This window comes from Ambystoma mexicanum, chromosome 3q (assembly GCF_040938575.1).
Source record: "Ambystoma mexicanum isolate Mex_15411 chromosome 3q, UKY_AmexF1_1, whole genome shotgun sequence".
Classification (NCBI taxonomy): Eukaryota; Metazoa; Chordata; class Amphibia; order Caudata; family Ambystomatidae; genus Ambystoma; species Ambystoma mexicanum.
In genome coordinates, this window is record NC_090926.1 from 936,839,778 (window position 1) to 936,864,720 (window position 24,943).

The 24,943-nt window shown below is 46.5% G+C and overlaps 1 protein-coding gene across 9 annotated transcripts in view; it reads left to right on the forward strand.

The window, feature by feature from the left end:
• Positions 1 to 24,943, forward strand: part of KCNJ16 (potassium inwardly rectifying channel subfamily J member 16) — an 803,454-nt gene that overhangs the window by 645,676 nt on the left and 132,835 nt on the right. Inside the window, exon 1 of one of the 9 annotated variants that reach the window (XM_069655089.1) lies at positions 16,202 to 16,469. The exons of the other annotated variants lie outside the window; for them this stretch is intronic. The gene's annotated coding sequence lies outside the window, so the exon portion shown is untranslated. Of the gene's footprint in view, positions 1 to 16,201; positions 16,470 to 24,943 lie in introns of those variants that run through there. 9 annotated transcript variants of the gene reach the window in all.

Genomic DNA, 24,943 nt, shown 5'->3' on the forward strand with positions numbered 1-24,943 from the left:
ATAAAATTCCACACCGTTTCACCAACATGCACCACATTTTGCAAAGTTACCTGTTATGACTCTCTCGTCATTATTGGCTACATGACATTTGGACATCCGACCCCTTTCCCTGGATTTCAGTAAAAGTCAAAATGTGTTTATACAAAGCGTTGTTCCTTATACAATTCCACACCATTTCACCAATATGCACCACATTTTGCATAGTTACCTTTTATGACATTACTGGCTGCATGACATTTGGACTCCCCACCCCACTCCCTGGATTTCAGCAAGTCATACTTTGCTTGTGGGTTTGTGGCTTGGCAAAGTGTTGTTCTTTAATACATTCCACACTGTTTCACCAATATGCACCAAATTGTGCATATTTACCTGTTAGGACCCTCTGGAAATTACTGGCTACATACCATTTGGACACCCCACCCCATTCCCTGGATTTCAGCACAAGTCAAAATATGTTTGTGTGTTTTTGGTTTGGCAAAGCGTTATTCTTTAGACAATTTCAAATATTTGCCAGCTCAGGTAAAAAAAAAACATTTATTCAGTGTTGCGTCATCAAGTTAAACAAACAACAGGTATCATTTGACAAAATATGGAGAATATGCACAGTAAATACTAAAAAGACAAATATAACGGACACAGAAGTAATACTCAATTATTACAAGGGTATATATAATTCATGAGGATATTAAAATCTAATAAATAATTAAATATATACTAACCAGCAAACAGTAAAACCAATGAGAATTTGATTATACTGATAGCATGTGAGTCTTAGTTTGGTAGCAGCATATAGGGCACATGAAAAAACAAGCATTGATCTTACGTGTTTCCATGAAGTAATTCGTGCTCAGGCCTACTCAGTTGCCCGGAAGATTCTGCCCCTTATTCCTTAGGAGCCAAGTCCTATAAATATAAAGTGCACACCCAAAACCCACAAAGGATCTAGGCTCCTTTTTAGCAAATTCAATGCTGATTTCATATCCCTAGCCCCTGCCTTCTGTAATACTGGCCTCAGATACATTTGCCTAAGATGCATTGATGTTTGGCACAGTAACATGAAATGTAGGACTGTTTCCTTTGGGTTCCCAAACATCGGACACTGTGCTGTGTTAGAAACAATCCAGGTTTGGGTAACAACTTCCACCTGTAAAGTACAGAGTCTTAACCATATGTAAAGAGACCTTTCAAATGCCGGCCGGATGTAATCCAGATGTGCTTTGGGGCCAAAGGGAGTAAACTCAAGATAATCCAAACCCTTTTTTAGTACCATAGCCGTGTGCAGCAATTTATCTCAAGCATTATTAGCCAGGGCCACTTCAATTTTTTTTGTTGCACCTGGACAATGGCTGTTAGGGTTAGTCCACAGGTTGAATTTGCCCGCTTCACACACAGTGGCCCTCATTACGATCATGGCAGACTGCGAAGTACGGTACCGGTAAGGATGCTGGTACCGTACTTCCCGGACCGCCATAGTATTTACAGGCTCTGCTCTCGGGAACCGTTTCACCCACCAGGTTTTTCCTGGTGGTGTAACGGCACCCGCGAGCAGAGCACGTTGGATGCACCGGCACATGTATAGTTGTGCTGGTGTATCCGACGTCCCCATCCCATTCAGCCCTATGGGGCAGAATGGGGATGAGGAGGCCCTTGATTCTGGCACCCGAAAATGGGCAAGTATCGGGTCCGCCTAACTCGGCATGACCCGGTTCTTGCCCATTCATTACCGCCAGATTTGTAATGAGGGTCAGTGTTTTTTATATGACGGACACATGCTATGGATCTCCCACTGTCTAATGACATAAAATGTCTTAATTCTGACCGTGAGTTTTACAATTTTTAAAATGTTTATTTATTGACAGAGGATGACAACAAACACACATGTCATAGCATAGTATATAAGCAGTACACTGATGAGACACAATTTACATGGGGCAATATATCATACAAATAGAGAAAGGAGACGTTCAGTTGTAAAATACCATGGTCTTCAGGTTCGCCCCTGCGAGGCTCCAGGTGAGTCGCTCCAAGATGTATTTTCCGCTTGGTTGAGGAGGTAAATGTTGAATGCGGACCGGATGTTCTTGTGCGGGAGTGCATTGGGAGCATACTTAGGTATTCTTCCTCACAGGTCCGGGACCAGGTGAGTGCATTAAGCCATTTCTGGAAGGCAGGCTGGAAGGGACTCTTCCAACACTGAAGTTCACACTTCTTGGCTATCATGCATCTTATATTCAAGAATTGTTACACTCACCTGGCTCCCACAGAGGCGTCGATCGGAACTGGACAGCTGCGGTCTCCTCCAATGTGACGCGTAGGGCCGAGATGACGGAATGGACGGGCCCACCTAGCTTTGTTTGCTTGGCCCGTAGGAATATTCTTCTGCAAATGGAGAAAGGGAATTAACGACCCGTGGAGATGAGCGTAAATCCTCCCACCCCCACTGTTCTCCCCACAGATCGCCTTTGATGTCCCCTATTATAGTCTCACCTGATGGTTTGAAAAGATGAGTTCTCCATCCTGCATTGAGCGCAGGGGCGTGTTGATAACCAGTTGCTTCACTGGCTCGAAGGAATTGGTGAGTTCCAGAACAATATTGACTCAGAGATTCCCGGCAAGACGCCGTAAGTATAAAGTTCATAAGAGTTCAAATGCCTGACTTTCAATCTTGTCCGATTCCTTGCAGGTTGCAGCTTGACCCTAATGAAGAGTTCCTCGTGTCAACCGGTAGTATTCTGGTAAGGATTTGTATTTTCCAACACAGTTCGATAAAATAAAGTCAATATGTAAACTGTTGCTTTGTCCCTTATTTAGGCGCTAAGAGAAAGTATGAAGTCTTTGGGAATAATACCTCCGGCGGTAAAATCTGGTAAGTCTAGAGCTCCAAACTCGAGGAGGGCGTGGCAGAAGGCTGGATGCAGACTTGCAGGCACGGTGAGCGTTACGCAGCTGGATGCAGAATAACGCGAAGCGTGTGCTGCTCTTCGGGCGTGGTTTAAATAGCCCCCAAAGTAGCCCCAGGTAAGTATTCCTCCCCAGCCCCACCCGATTAAAAAATAGTCCCTAAGTAAAGTAGTCCCTTCCAAGCCTCTTTTGGCTTGGAGCTCTTGCAGCATGGTCTGCATCAGGTAAGTTTGCAGCATGGTCTGCATCAGGTAAGTTTGCAGCATGGTCTGCATCAGGTAAGTTTTACTCTATGAGCCTGGCACCTATGGCGCCAGGACTGACTCTCCATATGAGCCTGGCGCCATAGGCGCCAGGACTGGACCCAAACTAGCCCTTAGCAGGGGTTGTTGGGCTTGCTTAGGAAAACTTGATGCCTGCTTCCGGGGTTGCTGGACGTGGTCTGGGTCCCCGGGGGTAGGCATCATGACAAGAATTTAGCCATCCGTCTACTGTCATCAGTATCCCACACCCCAAATAAGTTTCCCAGGGGCCTAGAGTCGATCTCTGCACCAGTGATATCAGTAAGGGCCTTCAGAATTCCGTCCCAGAAATATCCCAACTTGTGACATGACCAGAAAATCTGTAAGTGATCTGCGTGTACCAGTGCGAGTGAACTTAAGAGATTTTTCGGGGAGTGTAATAGAATCTATTTCGTAATTTAAACTGCATGACTCGGTAACGAAAATGAAAGGATACCTTGTTTTTGTGTGAGCACATATTCTTCCAAGGACGATCAGAAATCTTGATGCCCAGTTCGTCAGCCCATTCGGTTTGAGCCTTGGAGGGTTTTGTTGTGGTCTCTGCCAGCATAACTTTATATAGAGAGGAGACAACGGCGCAGGCACCACTCGAGTTGGCTATATACACGACTCACGGGGTGTCCGGGGGTTCATCAGGGAAAGTAGGCCACCTGTCGCAGAAGGCAGCGCGGAGCCTATGGTATTGCAACATTTCTAGTGCAGACCCAGAGTGACCCTGCTTCAATGTCTGTGGATCGATGAACTTCCCTTCGGCAAAGAGGTCAGTAAAGGACCGGTAACCCAGGGCCTACCAGTGTCGGGCCAAGGCTGTATCGTGTGTGGCTTCCAGCCCAGGGAACTTCCAGATGGGAAGCCATTTGTAATAAGGGTAAGAACCAGCTGTTGTGTTCAGGAGTCGGCCCCAGGCAAGTAGTGTGGATGCCTTTGGGTCCAGGTGGGAATCCAGCACATAATCCCGATGAAAAATCAGGGTCATAATATCTGTCCCAGCCGCAGCCAGATTTTCCAGCTTTACATGTGGCCTAGTCAGAGGACTCGGATGCCAATACGTGGCGCATTGGGCCTGTGCAGCTATCAAATATAGTGTCAAATCCGGAGAGGTCAATCCGCCCCTCTCAGATGGGAGCACCATAGCTGAGCATTTCTTGCGCACCGCACCCGAGTGCCCTAGGAACTGTGCACAAGATTTGTGTGACCTAAAGTATTGTTTCCCTGGCCAGATGGGTACATTGCTGAAGATATAAAGCAGTTTGGTTACCAGAACCATCTTGATGAGAGAAAGTTTCCCGGCGAGTGACAGCGGAAGAGATCACCACCTACCTTGTCATTTTTGACTCAGCAAATTGCGCCGCAGCCGCATAATTATCCTTTAACAGGGCAGACTTGGACAGGGACACCTGGACTCTCAAATACTTAATTCCCTTGGGGGACTAGCGAAGTGGATACTCTGAGACAGGTTGTGGGGTGATATTGATATTTTATTTCTATTGCGCTCGTACACGAGTGTTTCCGAGTGCGACAAGGCAAGGGAGGGGAACAGGGGAGAACAAAACAGCGATCTTACTAGGCCCAGTGACATTGAGAACACGCAAGTGCATGGGAGAGGGGGAGGGGAAAAGTGCATGGAAAGGGGGAGAAGTGGAAAGTGCGAAGCAGAGGAGAAACAGATAAATAACAATAAATACATGATAAAGGCAACAAACAGTGGTAGTGCAGCCAGCAATTTGCAAGTGCTAGGTTAAAGGCAGCAGACAGGGTAGATCTGATAAGTGCAGGAATAAAAGGGGGGGGTGTATGGGTACAGATACAGACGCCAGTCCAAGGGGTGGCCTGGAGACAGTGCGGGAGGGTGGCAGAGTGAGCAGGTACCTGGGCCCAGAGGACAGAGGGTGGCCAGGTGCACGGCGCCAAGAGAGAACAGATCAGCAGGGGAGAGCGGAAGCGAAGGCAGAAGAAAAGAGGAAGGTCTTGAGGTGCTTCCGGAACCGGAGATGGTTCTTCTCAAGTTTTAGAGTGGAAGGGAGGCTGTTCCAGAGGGAGGCCCCATCTGAAGACATAGATTTACCCCCAGCTTGTTTCTTTGAAAAATGACTGACCCTGAGGGAGTTGGAGGAGGAGGAGCGAAGAGCTCGAGAGGGGAGGTATTTGCGGAGGGATAGCTGAAGGTATTTTGGACCCAGGCCCCAGATAGCCTTGTGGACAATGCAGAGGATTTTGAAAGTAATCCTTGCATCCACTGGGAGCCAATGGAGAGATTTCAGAGCTGGAGAGATACAATCCCAGGGCCTGAGGCCAAGGACAAGTCTTGCAGTCCTGTTCTGGATTAGTTGCAGAGGGTGGAGAGTAGAGGCAGGTAGATTTAGAAAGAGGCTGTTACAATAGTCCAAGCTAGAGAGAACCAGAGCTTGGGATACGATGAGCTTCTGGGGGAAGGAGAGGAAAGGCAGAGTACCTCTGCGGAGGTGCAGTAGGAAATTTGACTTTTTAGAGACCTCAGAGATGTGGGTGGAGAAGGAAAGGGTGGAGTCAAAGATGACCCGAAGTTCTTAGCCTCGCAGGTGGGGGTAGGAGGAGGGCCAAGGGAGGCCAGCCAGAGAGCGAGGGGAAAGGATGGTGAAGGTGTGCCGATGATGTCAGTGAGTGTGAGAATTTCCGACTTGGAGTTATTAATTGTAAATTCTGAGAAGATGCCAACGCGTGTAATATCCCTCAAGATAGAGTCCAAGTGTGTGGCAGTGTCTCTGACAGATAGCAACACACCGTTGGTGTATAGAAATATTATTTTGGGGGTGTCTTTCAGTCATACCCCCCTATGGGCATGACGTGTTCTGACATGGTCCGCCATCAGCTCTATCACTAGTGTGAAGAGGATCGGGGAGAACAGACAACCTTGGCGGGTGCCCCTGAAAAGTGTAAATAGTGCGGATGTTAGGGAATTGACCCGGACCCTTGCCACAGGAGCAGTGTATAACAGTTGAATATATCCAATCATGCTGGGGCCAATCCCCATTGTCTCCAGGACCAGCCACATGTATTTCCATGAGACCATGTCAAATACCTTTTGAGCATCAAGCGTGACTGCTACAGCACTGCGGAGCTCACATGGCAACCGGCACTCACAATTACAATTAAATGTTGCCCGTATTTGTTTGCATGTCGGGCAGGATTTAATTTTCATTGTGAACACTGCTTACCATTGTCTGACATGCAAGCATGTCGGTGAGCGTTTAATTGAAATTGTACATGCTGCCTGCCATGCAATCATAGCAGGCAGCATGTAGAATGGATCCTGCTTTTTGCTGGTGCATTAGGTCGGCGGAGCGCATAGGGATCTCTAACATTTGCGCCAGTAGTAAAATCCATGCCGGCGCAAATGCTGGAGCATTTTTATAGCTTATAGGCGGGAAGGCAGAGAAAACCCAACTTGCGTTCTGCCCATCCTGACAACATACCAATGAAAATGACGGGCAATGTTAATGGAAGGCATAAAATCCTTATGCCATGCTTTTTTATGCCTTCCATTAACGTTATGCCCCCATATAAAATGAGCTTGCAGGTCTGTCATCAAAAGGGTGCATCAAATATTGAGAGGGTTTCCCCCAAAAACAGAAGTAAACGTCTGCACTACATTATCTTTATAACAGTCCGCACATCTCTGTTTACCCATTTAAAAAAAATTGTTCTGTTTCCATAATCATGGTCATCGGGAGGATAGCTCAGTGGCAACACGCTCGCCTTGGAAGCAAGGTGACACAGAGCAACACAGGCTTGAACCCCGGGTCCGCGCTTAGAAACCTCTGGGTATTAAGAGCGTTATAAATAACCTAGCACATCATTTCATATCCCTTGCTTGGAATTTCCGTCATTTGCTGCTAAGCACAGTGGTAGAAGTGTACATTGGTCTCAGCTAGGAAGAGGTAGGTGGAAGCACAGTGCAATGCAACATGTGACAAGGTCTTGCAGCCGGGTCATTGCAATAGTCTAAGTGACTAGTAACTAAGGCTCCTAGTAAACTTTAAACTTGAATAAGGACATGAATGGACAAATCCTCTGTATAGACTTGTGAATCTGGTGAAAATGGCCGTAATAAGTAGAGGAATAGTAAAATTAAAAAAAATAAACACTGCACCCGACCGTTCCCAGTCACTTCGATCACTGGCTAAGCATTAATATGCCCGAGTCTCCATGCAAATGCCTTCTTTATTTATGCACCTGGAAGCTTTGTGCTCATTTTACCACAAAGAAAAACAAAATGAATTGTCTTTCACCCCATAATCCCGACATTCCCCTCCGCCAAGGTGGTGCTAGAGCCTCAGCAGTATCATCTGACACTGGCATGGATACGCTTTCCGCACGCTTGCCTTTTGGGCTGTGGTCGTGGGAAAAGTGCTTAAGGTGTGATCGCAGGAAATGACCCAGGGAGTGCAGTGAGACGAGATTCCAGTTTTTCTGCTTTCACTGCCAGCGATGACTTCTCTCTGCTCACCGGATCAACAGCAGCAGCAGCAGCAGCAAAAGGTACTCCTCGAATAGCCTCGTGTCCAGATACACTTCCTGCCTTCAGGTCTGAGCCCCTTCATCCTCCCTGACATCTACCGAGAGATGGACGAACGGTGGGGCCCGTACAAATCAGCCACACAGCCCAGGCCTGGCCAGCATCAGTCAGATGAGGGCTTGTCTTGCCATGCTTTGCCAATCTGATCACAGATTCATTCCCAAATGCCTTACATTGAAGTAACGCTCGAATACTCTAGAGGTAAGAACCCATTTTCTCTGCTCTCTCATGGGAAATCCGTACGTATTGTGTTCACATCTTTTGTATGTGTGTTATCCAAAATGTGACTGACTACTCAGTGACACTAGCCCCTAAAGTGATCGATGTCCATTCTATATATATAGATGTATGTGTTTTGGCAGGATTTCATCACAAGTCAACATTTTGTTGTGTGTTTGTGGCTTGGCAAAACATTGTTTCTTATACAATTCCATACTGTTTCACCAATCTGCACCAAAATTTTGCAGTTACCTTGTGGGACCCTCTGGACATTACTGCCTACATGCCATTTGGACACCCCGCCCCTTTCCCCAGATTTCAGCACGAGTCCACATTTGTTAGTGGGTTGTGGCTTGGTGAAGCATTGTTCCTTATGCAATTCCACACCATTTCACCGATCTGCATACAATTTTGCATATTTACCTGTTAGGACCCTCTTGACATTACTGGCTAATTGACATTTGGACACTCCACCCCTTACCCTGGATTTCAGTAAAAGTCAAAATGTGTTTGTGGGTTTGTTGGCAAAGTGGTGTTCCTTATAAAATTCCACACCGTTTCACCAACATGCACCACATTTTGCAAAGTTACCTGTTATGACTCTCTCGTCATTATTGGCTACATGACATTTGGACATCCGACCCCTTTCCCTGGATTTCAGTAAAAGTCAAAATGTGTTTATACAAAGCGTTGTTCCTTATACAATTCCACACCATTTCACCAATATGCACCACATTTTGCATAGTTACCTTTTATGACATTACTGGCTGCATGACATTTGGACTCCCCACCCCACTCCCTGGATTTCAGCAAGTCATACTTTGCTTGTGGGTTTGTGGCTTGGCAAAGTGTTGTTCTTTAATACATTCCACACTGTTTCACCAATATGCACCAAATTGTGCATATTTACCTGTTAGGACCCTCTGGAAATTACTGGCTACATACCATTTGGACACCCCACCCCATTCCCTGGATTTCAGCACAAGTCAAAATATGTTTGTGTGTTTTTGGTTTGGCAAAGCGTTATTCTTTAGACAATTTCAAATATTTGCCAGCTCAGGTAAAAAAAAAACATTTATTCAGTGTTGCGTCATCAAGTTAAACAAACAACAGGTATCATTTGACAAAATATGGAGAATATGCACAGTAAATACTAAAAAGACAAATATAACGGACACAGAAGTAATACTCAATTATTACAAGGGTATATATAATTCATGAGGATATTAAAATCTAATAAATAATTAAATATATACTAACCAGCAAACAGTAAAACCAATGAGAATTTGATTATACTGATAGCATGTGAGTCTTAGTTTGGTAGCAGCATATAGGGCACATGAAAAAACAAGCATTGATCTTACGTGTTTCCATGAAGTAATTCGTGCTCAGGCCTACTCAGTTGCCCGGAAGATTCTGCCCCTTATTCCTTAGGAGCCAAGTCCTATAAATATAAAGTGCACACCCAAAACCCACAAAGGATCTAGGCTCCTTTTTAGCAAATTCAATGCTGATTTCATATCCCTAGCCCCTGCCTTCTGTAATACTGGCCTCAGATACATTTGCCTAAGATGCATTGATGTTTGGCACAGTAACATGAAATGTAGGACTGTTTCCTTTGGGTTCCCAAACATCGGACACTGTGCTGTGTTAGAAACAATCCAGGTTTGGGTAACAACTTCCACCTGTAAAGTACAGAGTCTTAACCATATGTAAAGAGACCTTTCAAATGCCGGCCGGATGTAATCCAGATGTGCTTTGGGGCCAAAGGGAGTAAACTCAAGATAATCCAAACCCTTTTTTAGTACCATAGCCGTGTGCAGCAATTTATCTCAAGCATTATTAGCCAGGGCCACTTCAATTTTTTTTGTTGCACCTGGACAATGGCTCTTAGGGTTAGTCCACAGGTTGAATTTGCCCGCTTCACACACAGTGGCCCTCATTACGATCATGGCAGACTGCGAAGTACGGTACCGGTAAGGATGCTGGTACCGTACTTCCCGGACCGCCATAGTATTTACAGGCTCTGCTCTCGGGAACCGTTTCACCCACCAGGTTTTTCCTGGTGGTGTAACGGCACCCGCGAGCAGAGCACGTTGGATGCACCGGCACATGTATAGTTGTGCTGGTGTATCCGACGTCCCCATCCCATTCAGCCCTATGGGGCAGAATGGGGATGAGGAGGCCCTTGATTCTGGCACCCGAAAATGGGCAAGTATCGGGTCCGCCTAACTCGGCATGACCCGGTTCTTGCCCATTCATTACCGCCAGATTTGTAATGAGGGTCAGTGTTTTTTATATGACGGACACATGCTATGGATCTCCCACTGTCTAATGACATAAAATGTCTTAATTCTGACCGTGAGTTTTACAATTTTTAAAATGTTTATTTATTGACAGAGGATGACAACAAACACACATGTCATAGCATAGTATATAAGCAGTACACTGATGAGACACAATTTACATGGGGCAATATATCATACAAATAGAGAAAGGAGACGTTCAGTTGTAAAATACCATGGTCTTCAGGTTCGCCCCTGCGAGGCTCCAGGTGAGTCGCTCCAAGATGTATTTTCCGCTTGGTTGAGGAGGTAAATGTTGAATGCGGACCGGATGTTCTTGTGCGGGAGTGCATTGGGAGCATACTTAGGTATTCTTCCTCACAGGTCCGGGACCAGGTGAGTGCATTAAGCCATTTCTGGAAGGCAGGCTGGAAGGGACTCTTCCAACACTGAAGTTCACACTTCTTGGCTATCATGCATCTTATATTCAAGAATTGTTACACTCACCTGGCTCCCACAGAGGCGTCGATCGGAACTGGACAGCTGCGGTCTCCTCCAATGTGACGCGTAGGGCCGAGATGACGGAATGGACGGGCCCACCTAGCTTTGTTTGCTTGGCCCGTAGGAATATTCTTCTGCAAATGGAGAAAGGGAATTAACGACCCGTGGAGATGAGCGTAAATCCTCCCACCCCCACTGTTCTCCCCACAGATCGCCTTTGATGTCCCCTATTATAGTCTCACCTGATGGTTTGAAAAGATGAGTTCTCCATCCTGCATTGAGCGCAGGGGCGTGTTGATAACCAGTTGCTTCACTGGCTCGAAGGAATTGGTGAGTTCCAGAACAATATTGACTCAGAGATTCCCGGCAAGACGCCGTAAGTATAAAGTTCATAAGAGTTCAAATGCCTGACTTTCAATCTTGTCCGATTCCTTGCAGGTTGCAGCTTGACCCTAATGAAGAGTTCCTCGTGTCAACCGGTAGTATTCTGGTAAGGATTTGTATTTTCCAACACAGTTCGATAAAATAAAGTCAATATGTAAACTGTTGCTTTGTCCCTTATTTAGGCGCTAAGAGAAAGTATGAAGTCTTTGGGAATAATACCTCCGGCGGTAAAATCTGGTAAGTCTAGAGCTCCAAACTCGAGGAGGGCGTGGCAGAAGGCTGGATGCAGACTTGCAGGCACGGTGAGCGTTACGCAGCTGGATGCAGAATAACGCGAAGCGTGTGCTGCTCTTCGGGCGTGGTTTAAATAGCCCCCAAAGTAGCCCCAGGTAAGTATTCCTCCCCAGCCCCACCCGATTAAAAAATAGTCCCTAAGTAAAGTAGTCCCTTCCAAGCCTCTTTTGGCTTGGAGCTCTTGCAGCATGGTCTGCATCAGGTAAGTTTGCAGCATGGTCTGCATCAGGTAAGTTTGCAGCATGGTCTGCATCAGGTAAGTTTTACTCTATGAGCCTGGCACCTATGGCGCCAGGACTGACTCTCCATATGAGCCTGGCGCCATAGGCGCCAGGACTGGACCCAAACTAGCCCTTAGCAGGGGTTGTTGGGCTTGCTTAGGAAAACTTGATGCCTGCTTCCGGGGTTGCTGGACGTGGTCTGGGTCCCCGGGGGTAGGCATCATGACAAGAATTTAGCCATCCGTCTACTGTCATCAGTATCCCACACCCCAAATAAGTTTCCCAGGGGCCTAGAGTCGATCTCTGCACCAGTGATATCAGTAAGGGCCTTCAGAATTCCGTCCCAGAAATATCCCAACTTGTGACATGACCAGAAAATCTGTAAGTGATCTGCGTGTACCAGTGCGAGTGAACTTAAGAGATTTTTCGGGGAGTGTAATAGAATCTATTTCGTAATTTAAACTGCATGACTCGGTAACGAAAATGAAAGGATACCTTGTTTTTGTGTGAGCACATATTCTTCCAAGGACGATCAGAAATCTTGATGCCCAGTTCGTCAGCCCATTCGGTTTGAGCCTTGGAGGGTTTTGTTGTGGTCTCTGCCAGCATAACTTTATATAGAGAGGAGACAACGGCGCAGGCACCACTCGAGTTGGCTATATACACGACTCACGGGGTGTCCGGGGGTTCATCAGGGAAAGTAGGCCACCTGTCGCAGAAGGCAGCGCGGAGCCTATGGTATTGCAACATTTCTAGTGCAGACCCAGAGTGACCCTGCTTCAATGTCTGTGGATCGATGAACTTCCCTTCGGCAAAGAGGTCAGTAAAGGACCGGTAACCCAGGGCCTACCAGTGTCGGGCCAAGGCTGTATCGTGTGTGGCTTCCAGCCCAGGGAACTTCCAGATGGGAAGCCATTTGTAATAAGGGTAAGAACCAGCTGTTGTGTTCAGGAGTCGGCCCCAGGCAAGTAGTGTGGATGCCTTTGGGTCCAGGTGGGAATCCAGCACATAATCCCGATGAAAAATCAGGGTCATAATATCTGTCCCAGCCGCAGCCAGATTTTCCAGCTTTACATGTGGCCTAGTCAGAGGACTCGGATGCCAATACGTGGCGCATTGGGCCTGTGCAGCTATCAAATATAGTGTCAAATCCGGAGAGGTCAATCCGCCCCTCTCAGATGGGAGCACCATAGCTGAGCATTTCTTGCGCACCGCACCCGAGTGCCCTAGGAACTGTGCACAAGATTTGTGTGACCTAAAGTATTGTTTCCCTGGCCAGATGGGTACATTGCTGAAGATATAAAGCAGTTTGGTTACCAGAACCATCTTGATGAGAGAAAGTTTCCCGGCGAGTGACAGCGGAAGAGATCACCACCTACCTTGTCATTTTTGACTCAGCAAATTGCGCCGCAGCCGCATAATTATCCTTTAACAGGGCAGACTTGGACAGGGACACCTGGACTCTCAAATACTTAATTCCCTTGGGGGACTAGCGAAGTGGATACTCTGAGACAGGTTGTGGGGTGATATTGATATTTTATTTCTATTGCGCTCGTACACGAGTGTTTCCGAGTGCGACAAGGCAAGGGAGGGGAACAGGGGAGAACAAAACAGCGATCTTACTAGGCCCAGTGACATTGAGAACACGCAAGTGCATGGGAGAGGGGGAGGGGAAAAGTGCATGGAAAGGGGGAGAAGTGGAAAGTGCGAAGCAGAGGAGAAACAGATAAATAACAATAAATACATGATAAAGGCAACAAACAGTGGTAGTGCAGCCAGCAATTTGCAAGTGCTAGGTTAAAGGCAGCAGACAGGGTAGATCTGATAAGTGCAGGAATAAAAGGGGGGGGTGTATGGGTACAGATACAGACGCCAGTCCAAGGGGTGGCCTGGAGACAGTGCGGGAGGGTGGCAGAGTGAGCAGGTACCTGGGCCCAGAGGACAGAGGGTGGCCAGGTGCACGGCGCCAAGAGAGAACAGATCAGCAGGGGAGAGCGGAAGCGAAGGCAGAAGAAAAGAGGAAGGTCTTGAGGTGCTTCCGGAACCGGAGATGGTTCTTCTCAAGTTTTAGAGTGGAACGGAGGCTGTTCCAGAGGGAGGCCCCATCTGAAGACATAGATTTACCCCCAGCTTGTTTCTTTGAAAAATGACTGACCCTGAGGGAGTTGGAGGAGGAGGAGCGAAGAGCTCGAGAGGGGAGGTATTTGCGGAGGGATAGCTGAAGGTATTTTGGACCCAGGCCCCAGATAGCCTTGTGGACAATGCAGAGGATTTTGAAAGTAATCCTTGCATCCACTGGGAGCCAATGGAGAGATTTCAGAGCTGGAGAGATACAATCCCAGGGCCTGAGGCCAAGGACAAGTCTTGCAGTCCTGTTCTGGATTAGTTGCAGAGGGTGGAGAGTAGAGGCAGGTAGATTTAGAAAGAGGCTGTTACAATAGTCCAAGCTAGAGAGAACCAGAGCTTGGGATACGATGAGCTTCTGGGGGAAGGAGAGGAAAGGCAGAGTACCTCTGCGGAGGTGCAGTAGGAAATTTGACTTTTTAGAGACCTCAGAGATGTGGGTGGAGAAGGAAAGGGTGGAGTCAAAGATGACCCGAAGTTCTTAGCCTCGCAGGTGGGGGTAGGAGGAGGGCCAAGGGAGGCCAGCCAGAGAGCGAGGGGAAAGGATGGTGAAGGTGTGCCGATGATGTCAGTGAGTGTGAGAATTTCCGACTTGGAGTTATTAATTGTAAATTCTGAGAAGATGCCAACGCGTGTAATATCCCTCAAGATAGAGTCCAAGTGTGTGGCAGTGTCTCTGACAGATAGCAACACACCGTTGGTGTATAGAAATATTATTTTGGGGGTGTCTTTCAGTCATACCCCCCTATGGGCATGACGTGTTCTGACATGGTCCGCCATCAGCTCTATCACTAGTGTGAAGAGGATCGGGGAGAACAGACAACCTTGGCGGGTGCCCCTGAAAAGTGTAAATAGTGCGGATGTTAGGGAATTGACCCGGACCCTTGCCACAGGAGCAGTGTATAACAGTTGAATATATCCAATCATGCTGGGGCCAATCCCCATTGTCTCCAGGACCAGCCACATGTATTTCCATGAGACCATGTCAAATACCTTTTGAGCATCAAGCGTGACTGCTACAGCACTGCGGAGCTCACATGGCAACCGGCACTCACAATTACAATTAAATGTTGCCCGTATTTGTTTGCATGTCGGGCAGGATTTAATTTTCATTGTGAACACTGCTTACCATTGTCTGACATGCAAGCATGTCGGTGAGCGTTTAATTGAAATTGTACATGCTGCCTGCCATGCAATCATAGCAGGCAGCATGTAGAATGGATCCTGCTTTTTGCTGGTGCATTAGGTCGGCGGAGCGCATAGGGATCTCTAACATTTGCGCCAGTAGTAAAATCCATGCCGGCGCAAATGCTGGAGCATTTTTATAGCTTATAGGCGGGAAGGCAGAGAAAACCCAACTTGCGTTCTGCCCATCCTGACAACATACCAATGAAAATGACGGGCAATGTTAATGGAAGGCATAAAATCCTTATGCCATGCTTTTTTATGCCTTCCATTAACGTTATGCCCCCATATAAAATGAGCTTGCAGGTCTGTCATCAAAAGGGTGCATCAAATATTGAGAGGGTTTCCCCCAAAAACAGAAGTAAACGTCTGCACTACATTATCTTTATAACAGTCCGCACATCTCTGTTTACCCATTTAAAAAAAATTGTTCTGTTTCCATAATCATGGTCATCGGGAGGATAGCTCAGTGGCAACACGCTCGCCTTGGAAGCAAGATGACACGGTGCAACACTGGTTTGATCCCCAGGTCCGCGCTTAGACGCCTCTGGGTATTAAGAGCGTTATAAATAACCTAGCACATCATTTCATATCCCTTGCTTGGAATTTCCGTCATTTACTGCTAAGCACAGTGGTAGAAGTGTACATTGGTCTCAGCTAGGAAGAGGTAGGTGGAAGCACAGTGCAACATGTGACAAGGTCTTGCAGCCGGGTCATTGCAATAGTCTAAGTGACTAGTAACTAAGGCTCCTAGTAAACTTTAAACTTGAATAAGGACATGAATGGACAAATCCTCTGTATAGACTTGTGAATCTGGTGAAAATGGCCGTAATAAGTAGAGGAATAGTAAAATTAAAAAAAATAAACACTGCACCCGACCGTTCCCAGTCACTTCGATCACTGGCTAAGCATTAATATGCCCGAGTCTCCATGCAAATGCCTTCTTTATTTATGCACCTGGAAGCTTTGTGCTCATTTTACCACAAAGAAAAACAAAATGAATTGTCTTTCACCCCATAATCCCGACATTCCCCTCCGCCAAGGTGGTGCTAGAGCCTCAGCAGTATCATCTGACACTGGCATGGATACGCTTTCCGCACGCTTGCCTTTTGGGCTGTGGTCGTGGGAAAAGTGCTTAAGGTGTGATCGCAGGAAATGACCCAGGGAGTGCAGTGAGACGAGATTCCAGTTTTTCTGCTTTCACTGCCAGCGATGACTTCTCTCTGCTCACCGGATCAACAGCAGCAGCAGCAGCAAAAGGTACTCCTCGAATAGCCTCTTGTCCAGATACACTTCCTGCCTTCAGGTCTGAGCCCCTTCATCCTCCCTGACATCTACCGAGAGATGGACGAATGGTGGGGCCCGTACAAATCAGCCACAAAGCCCAGGCCTGGCCAGCATCAGTCAGATGAGGGCTTGTCTTGCCATGCTTTGCCATTCTGATCACAGATTCATTCCCAAATGCCTTACATTGAAGTAACGCTCGAATACTCTAGAGGTAAGAACCCATTTTCTCTGCTCTCTCATGGGAAATCCGTACTTATTGTGTTCATATCTTTTGTATGTGTGTTATCCAAAATGTGACTGACTACTCAGTGACACTAGCCCCTAAAGTGATCGATGTCCATTCTATATATATAGATGTATGTGTTGTGGCAGGATTTCATCACAAGTCAACATTTTGTTGTGTGTTTGTGGCTTGGCAAAACATTGTTCCTTATACAATTCCATACTGTTTCACCAATCTGCACCAAAATTTTGCAGTTACCTTGTGGGACCCTCTGGATATTACTGCCTACATGCCATTTGGACACCCCGCCCCTTTCCCCAGATTTCAGCACAAGTCCACATTTGTTAGTGGGTTGTGGCTTGGTGAAGCATTGTTCCTTATGCAATTCCACACCATTTCACCGATCTGCATACAATTGTGCATATTTACCTGTTAGTACCCTCTTGACATTACTGGCTAATTGACATTTGGACACTCCACCCCTTACCCTGGATTGCAGTAAAAGTCAAAATGTGTTTGTGGGTTTGTTGGCAAAGTGGTGTTCCTTATAAAATTCCACACCGTTTCACCAACATGCACCACATTTTGCAAAGTTACCTGTTATGACTCTCTCGTCATTATTGGCTACATGACATTTGGACATCCGACCCCTTTCCCTGGATTTCAGTAAAAGTCAAAATGTGTTTATACAAAGCGTTGTTCCTTATACAATTCCCCACTATTTCACCAATATGCACCACATTTTGCATAGTTGCCTGTTATGATCATCTGGACATTACTGGCTGCATGACATTTGTACTACCCACCCCCTGGATTTCAGCAAAGTCATACTTTGCTTGTGGGTTTGTGGCTTGGCAAAGTGTTGTTCCTTAATACATTCCACACTGTTTCACCAATATGCACCAAATTGTGCATATTTACCTGTTAGGACCCTATGGAAATTACTGGCTACATGCCATTTGGACACTCCACCCCATTCCTTGGATTTCAGCACAAGTCAAAATATGTTTGTGAGTTTTTGGTTTGGCAAAGCGTTATTCTTTAGCTCATTTCAAACAGTTGCCAGCTCAGGTCAAAAAAAATTTATTCGGCGTTGCGCCCTCAAGTTAAACAAACAACATGCATCATTTGACAAAAGATGGAGAATATGCACAGTAAATACTAAAAAGACAAATATAACGGACACAGAATTAATACTCAATTATTACAAGGGTATATATAATTCATGAGGATATTAAAGTCTAATAAATAATTAAATATATACTAACCATCAATCAGTAAAACCAATGAGGAGAGGAACGTTGCAGCCTCAAAATGTGATTATACTGGCAGAATGTGAGTCTTAGTTTGGTAGCAGCATATAGGGCACATGAAAAAACAAGCATTGATCTTATGTGTTTCCATGAAGTAATTCGTGCTCAGGCCTACTCAGTTGCCCGGAAGATTCTGCCCCTTATTCCTTAGGAGCCAAGTTCTATTAATATAACGTGCACATCCAAAACCATCAAAGGGTGTAGGCTCTTTTTTTTAGCAAATTCAATGCTCATTTCATATCCCTAGGCCGTGCCTTCCGTAATACTGGCCTCAGATACATTTGCCTAAAATGCACAGATTTTTGACACAGTAACATGAAATGTAGGACTGTTTCCTTTGGGTTCCCACACATCGGAAACTGTGCTGTGTTAGAAACATTCCAAGTTTGAGTAACAACTTCCATCGGTAAAGTACAGAGTCTTAACCATATGTAAAGAGACCTTTCAAATGCCGGCCGGATGTAATCCAGATATGCTTTGGGACCAAAGGGAGAAAGCTCAAGATAATCCAAACCCTTTTTTAGTACCATAGACATGTGCAGCAATTTATCTCAAGCATTATTAGCCAGGGCCACTTTAATTCTTTTTTTTGCACCTGGACACTGGTTCTCAGGGTTAGTTCACAGGTTGAATTTGCCCGCTACACACACAGTGGCCCTCATTACGAGTATGGCGGTCTGGGAAGTACGGTACAGGTAAGCATGCTGGTACCGTACATCCCAGACTGCCATAGTACGGGCTCTGCTCTCGGGAACCGTTTCACCCACCAGGTTTTTCCTGGTGGTGTAACGGCACCCGCGAGCAGAGCACGTTGGATGCACCGGCACATGTATAGTTGTGCTGGTGGATCCGACGTCCCAACCCATTCAGCCCTATGGGGCAGAATGGGGATGAGGAGGCCCTTGATTCCGGCACCCGAAAATGGGCAAGTACCGGGTCCGCCTAACTCGGCATGACCCGGTTCTTGCCCATTCATTACCGCCAGATTTGTAATGAGGGCCAGTGTTTTTTATATGACGGACACATGCTATTGATCTACCACTGTCTAATGACATAAGATGTCTTAATGCTGACCGTGAGTTTTACATTTTTAAAAATGTTTATTTATTGACAGAGGATGACAGCAAACACACATGTCATAGCATAGTACATAAGCAGTACACTCATGAGACACAATGTACATGGGGCAATATATCATACAAATAGAGAAAGGAGACAGTTGTAACATACCATGATTTTTAAGTTCGCCTGTGTGAGGCTCCAGGTGAGTCGCTCCCAGATGTATTTTCCGCTTGGTTGAGGAGGTAAATGTTGAATGCGGACCATATGTTCTTGTGCGGGAGTGCACTGGGAGCATATTTAGGTATTCTTCCTCACAGGTCCGGGAACAGGTGAGTGCATTAAGCCATTTCTGGAAGGCAGGGCGGGAGGGACTCTTCCAACACTTCTTGGCTATCATGCAGCTTATATTCAAGAATTTAGCCATCCGTCTAGTGTCATCAGTATCCCACACCCAAATAGGATTCCCAGGGGCCTAGGGTTGATCTCTGCACCAGTGATATCAGTAAGGGCATTCAGGATTCCGTCCCAGAAATCTCCCAGCATGTGACATGACCAGAACATGTGTAAGTGATCTGCGTGTACCAGTGCGAGTGAACTTAGAGATTTTTCGGGGAGTGTAATAGAATCTATTTCGTAATTTAAACTGCATGACTCAGTAATGAAAATTAAAGGATACCCTGTTTTTGTTTGAGCACATCTTCTTCCAAGGACGATCAGAAATCTTGATGCCCAGTTCGTCAGCCCATTCGGTTCGAGCCTTGGAGGGTTGGGTTGTGGTCTATGCCAGCATGATTTTATATAGAGAGGAGACAACGGCGCAGGCACCACTCGATTTGGCTATATACAAGACTCCCGGGGTGTCCGGGAGTTCAACAGGGAAAGTAGGCCACCTGTCGCGGAAGGCAGCGCGAAGCCTATGGTATTGCAACATTTCTAATGCAGACCCAGAGTGACCCTGCTTCCATGTTTGTGGACCAATGTACTTCCCTTTGGGAAAGAAGTCAGTAAATGCCCAGTAACCCAGGGCCTCCCAGTGTCGGGCCAAGGCTGTATCGTGTGTGGCTTCCAGCCCAGGGAACTTCCAGATGGGAAGCCATTTGTAATAAGGGTAAGAACCAGCTGTTGTGTTCAGGAGTCGGCCCCAGGCAAGTAGGGTGGATGCCATTGGGTCCAGGTGGGAATCCAGCACATTGTCCCGATGAAAAATCAGGGTCATAATATCGGTCCCAGCCGTAGCCAGATTTTCCAGCTTTACATGTGGCCGAGTCAGAGGACTCGGGTACCAATACGTGGCGTATTGGGCCTGTGCAGCTATCCAATATAGTGTTAAATCCGGAGCAGTGAATCTGCCCCTCTCAGATGGGAGCGCCATAGCTGACCATTTCTTGCGCACCGCACCTGAGTGCCATAGGAACTGTGCACAAGATTTGTGTGACCTCGTAAAGTATTGTTTCCCAGGGCAGATGGGTACATTGCTGAATATATAAAGCAGTTTGGGTACCAGAACCATCTTGATGAGAGAAAGTTTCCCGGCGAGTGACAGCGGAAGAGATCACAACCTACCTTGTCATTTGTGACTCAACAAATTGCGCCACAGCTGCATAATTATCCTCTAACAAGGCAGACTTGGACAGGGACACCTGGACTCTCAAATACTTGATTCCCTTGGGGGACTAGCGAAGTGGATACTCTGAGACAGGTTGTGGGGTGATATTGATATTGATATTGATATTTTATTTCTGTTGCGCTCGTACACAAGTGTTTCAGGGTGTGACAAGGCAAGGGAGGGGAACAGGGAGAACAAAACAGCGATCTAACTAGGCCCAGTGACATTGAGAATATGCAAGTGCGTGGGAGAGGGGGAGGGGAAAAGTGCCTGGAAGGGGGGAGAAGTTTAAAGTGCGAAGCAGAGGAGAAACAGATAAATAACAATAAATACATAATAAAGGCAACAAACAGTGGAAGTGCTGCCAGCAATTTGCAAGTGCTAGGTTTAAGACAGCAGACAGAGTAGATCTTATAAGTGCAGGAATAAAATGGGGGGCTGTATGGGTACAGATACAGACCCCAGTGCAAAGGGTGGCCTGGAGGCAGTGCGGGAGGGTGGCAGGGTGAGCAGGTACCTGGGCCCGGAGGACAGAGGGTGGCCAGGTGCACGGTGCCACGAGAGAACAGATCAGCAGGGGAGTGGGGGAGCGAAAGCAGAAGAAAAGAGGAAGGTCTTGAGGTGCTTCCGGAACCGGAGATGGTTCTCCTCAAGTTTTAGAGTGGCAGGGAGGCTGTTCCAGAGGGAGGCCCCAGCCAAAGACAGAAATCTACCCCCAGGGACTGACCCTGAGGGAGTTGGAGGTAGAGGAGCGAAGAGCTTGAGAGGGGAGGTATTTGCGAAGGGATAGCTGAAGGTATTTTGGACCCAGGCCCCAGAAAGCCTTGTGGACAATGCAGAGGGTTTTGAATGTAATCCTTGCATCCACTGGGAGCCAATGGAGAGATTTCAGAGCTGGAGAGATACAATCCCAGGGCTTGAGGCCAAGGACAAGTCTCACAGTCCTGTTCTGGATTAGTTGCAGAGGGCGGAGAGTAGAGGCAGGTAGATTTAGAAAGAGGCTGTTACAATAGTCCTAGCTAGAGAGAACCAGAGCTTGGGATACCATGAGCTTCTGGGGGAAGGAGAGGAAAGGCAGAGTACCTCTGAGGAGATGCAGTAGGAAATGTGACTTTTTAGAGACCTCGGAGATGTGGGCGGAGAAGGAAAGTGTGGAGTCAAAGATGACCCCGAGGTTCTTAGCCTCGCAGGTGGGGGTAGGAGGTGGGCCAAGGGAGGCCAGCCAGAGAGTGAGGGGAAAGGATGGTGAAGGTGTGCCGATGATGTCAGTGAGTGTGAGAATTTCCGACTTGGAGTTATTAATTGTAAATTCTGAGAAGGTGCCAACGCATGTACTATCCCTCAAGAAAGGATCCAAGTATGTGGCGATGTCTCTGACAGATAGCAACACACCATTAGTGTATAGAGATATTATTTTGGGGGTGTCTTTCAGCCATAGCCCCCTATGGGCATGACGTGTTCTGACATGGTCAGCCATCAGCTCTATCACTAGTACAAAGAGGATCGGGGAGAAAAGGCAACCTTGGCGGGAACCCCTGAAAAGTGTAAATAGTGCAGATGTTAGGGAATTGACCTGGACCCTTGCCACAGGAGCAGTGTATAACATTTTAATATATCCAATCATGTTGGGGCCAATCCATATTGTCTCCAGGACCAGCCACATGTATTTCCATGAGACCATGTCAAATAACCTTTGAGCATCAAGCGTGACCGCTACAGCATTAGAGTCCTGGTCAATTCTAGCCATCACATTGAAAGGCCGCCAGATGCTGTGAGAGGTGGATCTACCGGGCACAAAGCCACCCTGATCTTCGTGTACCAGGTGGGTCATGTTCGGAAGGAACCGATTCGCTATAACCTTTGCAAAGATCTTAGTGTCTATATTCATAAGCGAGAGAGGTCTGTACGAGCCACACTTGTGGCCGGGTTTGTTGGGCTTGAGCAATACCATTATGACAGCTATGCGTAAGAAGGGAGGGAGGATGGATTCCTGAAGCGATTCATCCCAGACCTACAATAGTTTGGGAGCTAGACTTGATACATGTTCTTAATAGAATTCAGGGGTGAGTCCGTCAGGGCCTGGTGCTTTGCCCTTCGGAAGGTCTGTGATGGCACTAACAATCTCTTCCAGCAAGATCGGGGAATCCAATTTGTCCCTTGTTGAGTGAAAAATACATGTCGTGGGGATCTGATCAAGGAGGTCTCTCATATGTTGCTCATTGTGTTCCGGGGGTAATGCATAAAGACTGGTGCAGAACTCAGTAAAGGTACCCAGTATCTGCTGGTCTGACCTTGTGGAATATCCTGTGCATTTTTAATAGATACAATCTGAGCCTGACCCCATTCTCGCCTCGCTAGTCACCTACCCGGTCTCTCGCACCCTCCCCATATTTCCGGGCGGTCTGTGGCTGACTAAAGTAGCGGATCTCCCTAATGGCGTGTCTCAAAGGACTCAAGTTCCTGACTTATCTGTGCAAGCTTGGCGGGTCGGCCGCCGTTGTGCAATCCAGCTCCAGGTCTCGTAGTTTGGATTTAGACCGACTGAGGTTGTTTCTTATATGTTTCCGTACTCCCGCCTCCCTCGAGATGGCAGTAGTATCCTGTAAGCAGTTGCATTCAAAGAAGGTCACGATATCAGCTAGTATGTCAGCCTTGAATAATATGTCAAGTATGGCAGCAGACTTGAAACGCCATGTGCTACATGTAGGTATATTTGGTCCTAGTACCACTGACAGGGTGACAGGTGCATGGTCGGATAATGTGCGAGTAAGCATTTGAGCTTTGTCTATCCTCCCTATCAAGTTACCGGACATCAAGAAAAAATCAATTCTGGAAGAGCTATCATGTACAGATGAGTAATAGGTATATTAACGCAGCTGTGGGTGGAGAGCTCTCCAAACATCTCAGATGTCAAGTTCTGTGCAGTGCATGCGTAATCTGGGTGCCGCTCAACAGGGTTCTGGGTGTATCTCCCGTTTGATCCAATACGGTATCAAGTATTAGATTAATATCCCCCCCAAATGATCTGGACTCCAACATAACCCAACAGAATAGAAGCAACCTCATCAAAAAAGTCTGGGGTATCTACATTGGGACCATGAGTGTTTACTAAAAGGTTTTCCCTGTTTACCATTGTGCAGTATAGGACAATATACCTGCCTTCGGGATCAATGTAACATTTCTGGAGTGTGAATTTGATAGATTTATGGATCAGCATCAATACACCCCTGGCCTGTGTAGAGTAAGTTGTATAAAATCTATTAGGCCCCCAGGTTGGTGCAATACTCATTCCTAGTTGCCCATGGGTGTGAGTTTCTTCCAACATGAGTATCTCGATCCCATGCCTCTGAGCGTACGCCACGATCTTGCAGGTCTTGGTGTAGTTACTCAATCCCCGGATATTCCAGGACATTATGTTTATGGTCATTTCATTGCTTTAGGGTACATCCCAGCAAGTATAACCCAGTGTGTGTCCACAGGTAAAAATGTTTCCATTATGATGCCCTTTCATGACGTGAAATGCTGCTCCACCTCTGCCATTTTTGGTATAACACCTCCCGACCCTCACCACCCCATTCTAGCTGGTGGTGCCCCCACCCTCCCCCCTCCCACTGCTGTCAACAAATCCCCCCAACCAGGTGTCAGTGGACCAATCCCAACTTGGTCCAACTGCACAACAGGCCCAACAGGGTCCTGTACACAACAAACCCTATAAAGTAGCCACTGCAACCACAGTGGGGTGCGCTGTTGCTGTGCAGTCAATTATACAGGAGTAATGGAGTACTAGGACAGGTGCTAAGGGCTGGCGGTATTCTTCACTAAAGCATAATTACATTTCACCAGCATATCTAGGAACGGGCGACAGTGCTAAGATGGTTGCAGGTATGGGCTATTAATTCCGGGAATAACAAGCAGAATGAAATGTACCAGTGGGCGGAGAGTAATAGTATGTTAATGACTCCAATCAAGCATTCCCACTAAGTCAGTGCCTTGTCTGGGATTGCTCAAGGGAAGCCCTTATTTATATATTTTTATGACAAGTTATAATCTGGATGATGAACCCTTGTATAACGCCCCTCTCTTAGACCTCACTGAGCCAAGAAGTAGGTTTGTTTTGCAATTTAAAAGATTTATTGGAAAAATTAAACGATATATATATATCACACTTTTATAATAAATTAATATTTGATATCACACTTAGACATATGACATTGATCAACAATGGATGATGTTATACTAGCACACTGGTTTAATTACTTAGGAGTAGTATAGAGGATAAGGTAGATGAGAATACTTTTATGATTTCAAGGAATGCAGTGATGGAAAAATGCAGCACAGAAATAAACTTGATATGATTTCACAAGAGATAATATGTTCACTTTTCCCCTGGTGGCAATTCACTCCCCCCCTATGCAATAGAAGATGGAAGGAAGAGCACACAGTTCTCAGGAATACAATCAAATGTAGTTCAGTTCCCCCCT